Source organism: Panulirus ornatus, chromosome 2, assembly GCF_036320965.1.
Source record: "Panulirus ornatus isolate Po-2019 chromosome 2, ASM3632096v1, whole genome shotgun sequence".
Lineage (NCBI taxonomy): Eukaryota > Metazoa > Arthropoda > Malacostraca > Decapoda > Palinuridae > Panulirus > Panulirus ornatus.
The window spans coordinates 28,196,524-28,204,370 of record NC_092225.1 but is presented as its reverse complement, the minus strand read 5'-3'; positions in this window follow the sequence as shown (position 1 = coordinate 28,204,370).

Here is a 7,847-nt window from a genome sequence, read left to right as displayed (position 1 = left end):
GTTTTGGAAAGAGGGGCAAGTATGAAGTCTGTTGGGGATGAGAGAGCTTGGGAAGTGAGTCAGTTGTTGTTTGCTGATGATACAGCGCTGGTGGCTGATTCATGTGAGAAACTGCAGAAGCTGGTGACTGAGTTTGGTAAAGTGTGTGAAAGAAGAAAGTTAAGAGTAAATGTGAATAAGAGCAAGGTTATTAGGTACAGTAGGGTTGAGGGTCAAGTCAATTGGAAGGTGAGTTTGAATGGAGAAAAACTGGAGGAAGTAAAGTGTTTTAGATATCTGGGAGTGGATCTGGCAGCGGATGGAACCATGGAAGCGGAAGTGGATCATAGGGTGGGGGAGGGGGCGAAAATTCTGGGAGCCTTGAAGAATGTGTGGAAGTCGAGAACATTATCTCGGAAAGCAAAAATGGGTATGTTTGAAGGAATAGTGGTTCCAACAATGTTGTATGGTTGCGAGGCGTGGGCTATGGATAGAGTTGTGCGCAGGAGGATGGATCTGCTGGAAATGAGATGTTTGAGGACAATGTGTGGTGTGAGGTGGTTTGATCGAGTAAGTAACGTAAGGGTAAGAGAGATGTGTGGAAATAAAAAGAGCGTGGTTGGGAGAGCAGAAGAGGGTGTTTTGAAATGGTTTGGGCACATGGAGAGAATGAGTGAGGAAAGATTGACCAAGAGGATATATGTGTCGGAGGTGGAGGGAACGAGGAGAAGAGGGAGACCAAATTGGAGGTGGAAAGATGGAGTGAAAAAGATTTTGTGTGATCGGGGCCTGAACATGCAGGAGGGTGAAAGGAGGGCAAGGAATAGAGTGAATTGGAGCGATGTGGTATACCGGGGTTGACGTGCTGTCAGTGGATTAAATCGGGGCATGTGAAGCGTCTGGGGTAAACCATGGAAAGCTGTGTAGGTATGTATATCTTGTGTGTGTGGACGTATGTATATACATGTGTATGGGGGTGGGTTGGGCCATTTCTTGTGTCTGTTTCCTTGCGCTACCTCGCAAACGCGGGAGACAGCGACAAAGCAAAAAAAAAAAAAAAAAATGATAAAAGAGTATGCTTTCATTCTCATTTCCATACTTCCTACGAATTAACAAGGATCAAATCAAAATTGTTGAGTTATTGAGATGAAACTCAAAAAGGGGGTGAAATCTAACCCAATCTTTTTTGAAGGATACATGATGGAAAAAAAAGGAAAAGAACACAAAAGAGATGGGGTTGTAGCTCTCTGATGATGGAGACACCTAAAATTTCAAGGAAAATTGGTGAGTGGTCCATTCAAACAATAAATGGTTGGAAGAATAATACGTGGAAAATCTTGCAAATCAGAAATGATAATTCAGTCCTCTATGATTTTCTTAAGACAAGAACAAGTGTTCAATAAAAAATAATGAAGATACAATCAGGATGGTGCAAATGGGATGACAAAGTTCTCTTAATAGGGGATTTTATTAATAAAGGATTTTAACAAGAAAGAAATTTATTGGATATACTTGGATTTGCATGAGGAAAAAGAATTGTGGAGATACAAATTCTCAGGATGTGTTCAAGAAAACTGTCTGCATCAACATGTTACTGAGAAAAGTACAGTTAGTTTGGTTAATAAGCCATCAACCTAGATCTCAATTCTAAATTCAACATCATGGAACACAAAGAGAAAGTGACCCTTTAGTCCTTTTCTGAAAAAAAAAAAGGAGAGAAAGGAAGGGTACGAAACACAAGTATGATAATGCTTAAGAAATAGGCCCTGGAAAAAGGGATTTTCATACTTCACAATAACATTTCCCCTCCTAGTCCAGTTTATCCTGTCTGTGAGCCAATAGGAAATACCAACATGGGGGAGAAGGGTTAGAGAAAAGTTTCAATAAGAAGCCATACAGAGAAAGAAAACAAGAGTTGTTATCTTGACACACTAGTGCCCTTCTGCCCTCATGGTGACATCTCCAAGGCCACAACAAATGAACCCTCAACACCTAGACTACAGTACATGTAATAATGTACTACATGGTATCCCAAAACTTCATTTCTTGAGGCCCTACTTAAAAATACTATAGAAAAATATAGCAAAACCCACATACTTCTAACACTTTAGTGTCCATCTTTTTTTTTTTTTATCTCTGGTATTATACATGTACTACACATCCCCTATGACACCACGCTAGCCTAACTAAAAGAACCATGGTTTAAGATTCACAATAAAAACTCTAACTATAAATATGTGAGATCAAAAATATCAAGTCTGACTTGGTTAGAATCTACAAAAGGAAACCTTAACACTATACTGACAGCAAATATCACATGCCATACTTACAGAATATAAAACGTCCGAGTCTTGGGGTGCTTTCTCAGACTCTGTCAGTTCCTCTAAAAATTCAGTCAGTGTTTCTAGTGTTTCACTACTGATTTCTTCATATTTTATTTCATCTAAACTGAAAAATTCAGAGTTAAATCTTAAAACAATGTATTATTTTCAAAAAAACAAATTAATCATCTTTCTATGATGAACTGACAAGGTAGCATGGTAGGAGGTCTATCTGAGGAAACTGGATAAGTGATTTTGCCAGTTCTATAAAATCATATTTCCACAAAAAAGACTCAAAAGCAAACCTTGAAACATATGCTAATGAACCCTGCACATTGGTTTGGCTAACACATATGTGAAACACAAAGAAAAGACAGTATCTTGAAGCTCTGAGTTAAGAAAATGAAGTGATAGGTACAAAGAAATATCTCAGTACAGAAAGACTGGAAAATACCAATATCTGAGGAAAAGGAAAAGAAGGGGTGGGTACTAGCTGGTAGGCAGCCTATGACCAGGGAGGTATATTACCAGTACTACCATCCCAGGTATCAGGAAGGTTAATGAGCCAGCGCTTCATTGGTTGTCAAGTTGCACTCCTCTGACCAAGGTAGTTGTCTTTTCTTTCTGCCTCACCTATGCATGGAGTGCTGGCATTCTGTCCACAAATATACAAAATCTCTCTCCGTCACACACAACACTTGACTGCTTAACTCACACAGCTCATTCTTCGTAACTCTAGATTTCCTGTGGTGAGCACTATGTGCTAGCCCTGCTTTTTGGCAAAATGGTAGGAGCAATAGATAGAGGTAGTAGGTAGGAACATTTATGTAGGACTATGAGGTAGAAACATTAGGTAGAAGTAGCTGGTAAGAACATCAGGTAGAAGTAGTCAGCGGGAACAATAGATAGGAGCCTCTGTAAAGATTGCACTAGACTGGCCTTCTATCAGTGGTCTGTTAAAGGTGAGGCATTAAAGGTTAAGACGTGGCACTGGAGTTCACTAGCTATGGCGACTCTATTGCCATGGCCACCCCCTTGAGGAGTTCCTGAAGGGAACATGCATCAGATATAGATAGATATGGAGAAAATAGGAAAAGGGGAAACTCAACTTTCCTGGAACTGAGTTCCACAAAAGCTTAATGTGGATATTCTGTTTTCTTACCATATCATATTCTGTTAAACTGAAATAACTGTAGAAAATAATGTCAAAAATTACATGATAAAAATTACCATGAGTATAAATTTTGCTCCATTACCATTTGCCTTATATCATTAAAGACCTTAATCATAATCGTTCTCTGGTTTCAAAGAATCTGAAAACACTTGCTCTTGAGTAACAATGAAAAATCAGTCTACCATATAATTCTAAATGAACTTATCAAAGTGAATGGATGTTTCCCTTGAAGTACATTAATAAAATTCATACTTACTCTACTGAGTAATTGCATATATTGATGAGATTCAGAACAGGATACTTCTGTAGAAAGTTTGGTTTGGAGACCTGAGAGTAGGATGAAGTTATTCCCCGTTGCGGACGTGAACATAAGAGACTCAGATGAGACAGGTGACGAATAGGTTGCCAAGGCAATTGTCTCACTCTGGCACTCACAATATTCATACTGCAAAGGTGAAGTTACATCACAGGAATAAGAGTACAAAGGCCACAATGATTAGTTAACCAATTCTACTTTTCAACAAATTCAGTTAATATATAATAAGGAGAGTCTTGATGATATGGGTGTAAACATCACAAATAAAGAGGGGTTATAAAGTACTAATATCAAATTTTGTACTAACAGGCCCTTATCTGACAAAATTTCTTGGTACACATCAGAAAAAATTCAGGTAGCAACGAACTGAATACTTTTCTTAATCATAACAATAATATATTCTTTTAAATATATATGAATGTACAATATTCAAGAAGCTATTTAAGTTTTTACTCTGAAACATATTCAAATCATTCAAAGTTAGAATATTTCCTACACTGTCCAGCAACTAACTGAAAATCATCATGTTTTCATCATATTTCCCTCTAACAGTTTTCCCAGTGCTTAGAGGATGCACAGAGTCACCAAGTTGCAAGTTCTGAAATAAATTACATACGCAATAATGTATTTATGGAAAAAGCAACATAATGAGCTGAACAGAATAATTCACTGAGCCACAACTTTAGCTGTAGACCTTTTTACTTTTATCTAAAGTCTCAGCTGATGTATGACCACATCATTTTCATAGACCACCAGCAAATTAAAAATATAGCGTATTTCTATTTCATGAAATAAATAATTTACCACAGACATAATAAGGTACTCACCAAATGAGTAGTTCAAGGTTGTCACTTATTAGTTCATCAACAGGAAATAGAAAGACAAAAGATCATGATAAGAATGTTCACTGTGTGTTCACTGTGAAGAATGTTCACATCCATGCACAAACCTTTCAGTAATTGGATATAAACACGAGACCATGAAAACCACAAGCTATTTAAATAAAATCAAAATTAATGACACCAAATAATCCTACAATAATGACAATGGCAACGGTGAAGAGCTATAAAATGCAGAGAATATGTGGGGTAATTTAAAAGTTGGCAATACATTACTTGAAATCCACATAAGCAGCGAAAACTTTGCGTAACTCCCTGTTGCAGTGTAAGCTAACCTTAACCTTGATCCTATTTGAAAAATAATGTGATTGTTTTGCTCTTATGTTTACAATGTTTTTATCATTTGCATGTGTTTACATATACCTTTGGTAAGTTGTGCATTTTGTTCATCATATCACACACAACGACTTCATGCAATATATTTTTTACTATGTGGAGAAAGGAAGACGAAGACAATATAGTTATATCTCAACCATAACAATAAGAATGGAGATGATATCAGTCCCTAGATATGCTGGGTGAGGGTTTTCAAGGGGTTTATTACTACGACGTTTTTCATTAACAAGAACACATTCACCTAAATCTTCATAGCCCTTCTCACCATTGCCTTACTTTCTCCCATGAGATTACTTTGTGCCATTATATACCTATCCCTTCCTGCTCAAATTACTTCCTCTAACCCTTATGGTTCTATGGCATTCTATGATTTCCCTAACTTTAACAAATACCGATTTTATACCATTCCAACTGGCTCCTTCTGAGATGTAATCTAAACCATATTATGACCTAGCTTCTGGCAGTAATGGTCCTATTAACTACGTAATATTCTTTGGTTGTCTCTCCCGTGTAACTTCCATGACCTCATCGTCACCCAAACAAGCCTAAAGCGTCCATGACAACCACAATCATTTTATATAATACATAAAACCACAGCTGAAAAGACCCTCTTTGACAAGCACCAGTACCGAAGCTGGGACCTGAGCTGACCTTTGACCAACTGTTGAGCAAATACTGACCTGTGTGTGATAATATGTCATTTAATTGTTGTGGAACCGTCGCCTTAGCAACCTGCAGCCAGCTGACCCAGATCTTTATTCCCAGGACGAACAGAAACTCTCTTATTCAATATTGACTATAATTTTCTTTGAAATCTAAAAAGCCAAAATAATTGTAATAAACGTATCTAAAATTAAATGAGATTATCTATCAGGCCTGTTACCATTAATTGATGATTATTTGAAAAATATTTGGGGAAAGGTGAATGTAAACATCTGCGCAAGTTTCAGATTTTCTAATTTTTCTAATTTTCAAATTCTCATTTTAACACATGAGTTATGATGAAACAATCTTCAGAGTTTCAATACGAATGAATAGCTATTCATATCACAATCATTTTTCGGAATATGAGAAAGAGGCAATGGACAAATTTGAAGGCAGTGCTTCTACAAGTCCATGTTGGCAATATAACATGAACGTATATATAATTCTATTTCATCTGTAGGATGTTACAGCTTTTATCTAGGCAGTAATTGCCGGCTTCAAAATTGAAAAGTTAGAGCAGATAAGATGGCAGCCAAGAACTCAACAATTACCAGGCCCCGGGACCATATTCGATTAGTTATGGTATATATTCATCTCCAGTAACATCTAAAACATTTGTAATATACTAGATTAAAAAAGATGTTTATGACGACCTTCCTGGTGTCAGCCTATGCTGAGAATTCATCCAGATGTTTCTGTATCTATTTTTGGCATTTTTGCTTTATGAGCCATTAAGTGCTGCTGCTTAAACTTCCCGCGCACTTCAAATATTGGCGATAAAATCCCATTTCATACCTAGTTATTACCCAATATATATATATATATATATATATATATATATATATATATATATATATATATATATATATATATATATATGTATATATATATATATATATATATATATATATATATATATATATATATATATATATATATATATATATTATCCCTGGGGATAGGGGAGAAAGAATGCTTCCCACGTATTCCCTGCGTGTCGTAGAAGGCGACTAAAAGGGGAGGGAGAGGGGGGCTGGAAATCCTCCCCTCTCTTTTTTTTTTTTTTTTTTTTTCCAAAAGAAGGAACAGAGAAGGGGGCCAGGTGAGGATATTCCCCCAAAGGCCCAGTCCTCTGTTCTTAACGCTACCTCGCTAACGCGGGAAATGGCAAATAGTTTGAAAAAAAAAAAAAAAAAAAAATATATATATATATATATATATATATATATATATATATATATATATATATATATATATACTTTTTTTCCTTGGCAGTTAGAAAGTATGGGATATATAAAATCGACATTTTTGTTTGCGAAAATTTTCCTAAATCTAGATAGATTACTTAACAGATGGTCTTACAGTCACCCGAGGGTCGACACACCCACACAATCATTGCCATTGGTGTAGCGAACTATTCTTACCACTTAAATACCCTGGCATAAGGGCAGTCTGTCATTCAAGTATTTAACTTTCCTGGGATCACAACTACGATATTCTGATGCCTGAATACGTCTTCGCCATGCCTCTCCATGTTCACTTGCACCAATAACAAAGCCATAAGAATCAAACTTACTTCATTTCTTTACCTTACCACTCATCTAACCCTACAACTCTTTGTAGTTGCTCGCTCTGAGATATATCACCATTGTATTTATCCAATAAAATACTGTGTTGTTACTAGTGTTTCCATAATCCTTTTCTTCAATCTTCAACCTTACAAAATAGGTCTTATGGTTAAGATACTAAAAAGTTAATCAACCTAGTACCCAAATTACTTGACCTGCCTTATTACAAATTAGGACCACATTCTTGTTTTTTCCAATTTCCTGGAGCTTCTGTGAACTGAGTATACCCAGAGACATGATAATTTCCTTCAGTTTCTGTGTACTGAGTATATCTTAAGACATGATTGTTAAGCTGTAGTAATTTCAGTTGTGAAACCTTATGAATTCTTATGAGGCTGTATAGTGGCTCACAAATGGGCTGATTTATATTTCACTTTGTTTTCACAATATGGAAAAAAGAACAGTTCAAGTTGAACAGTTTTCCCCAATTCTGTTCTTTCATTACAGTCCTAAGGAACGTAAAGGAAACTTACTTAAATTGTTTCCATT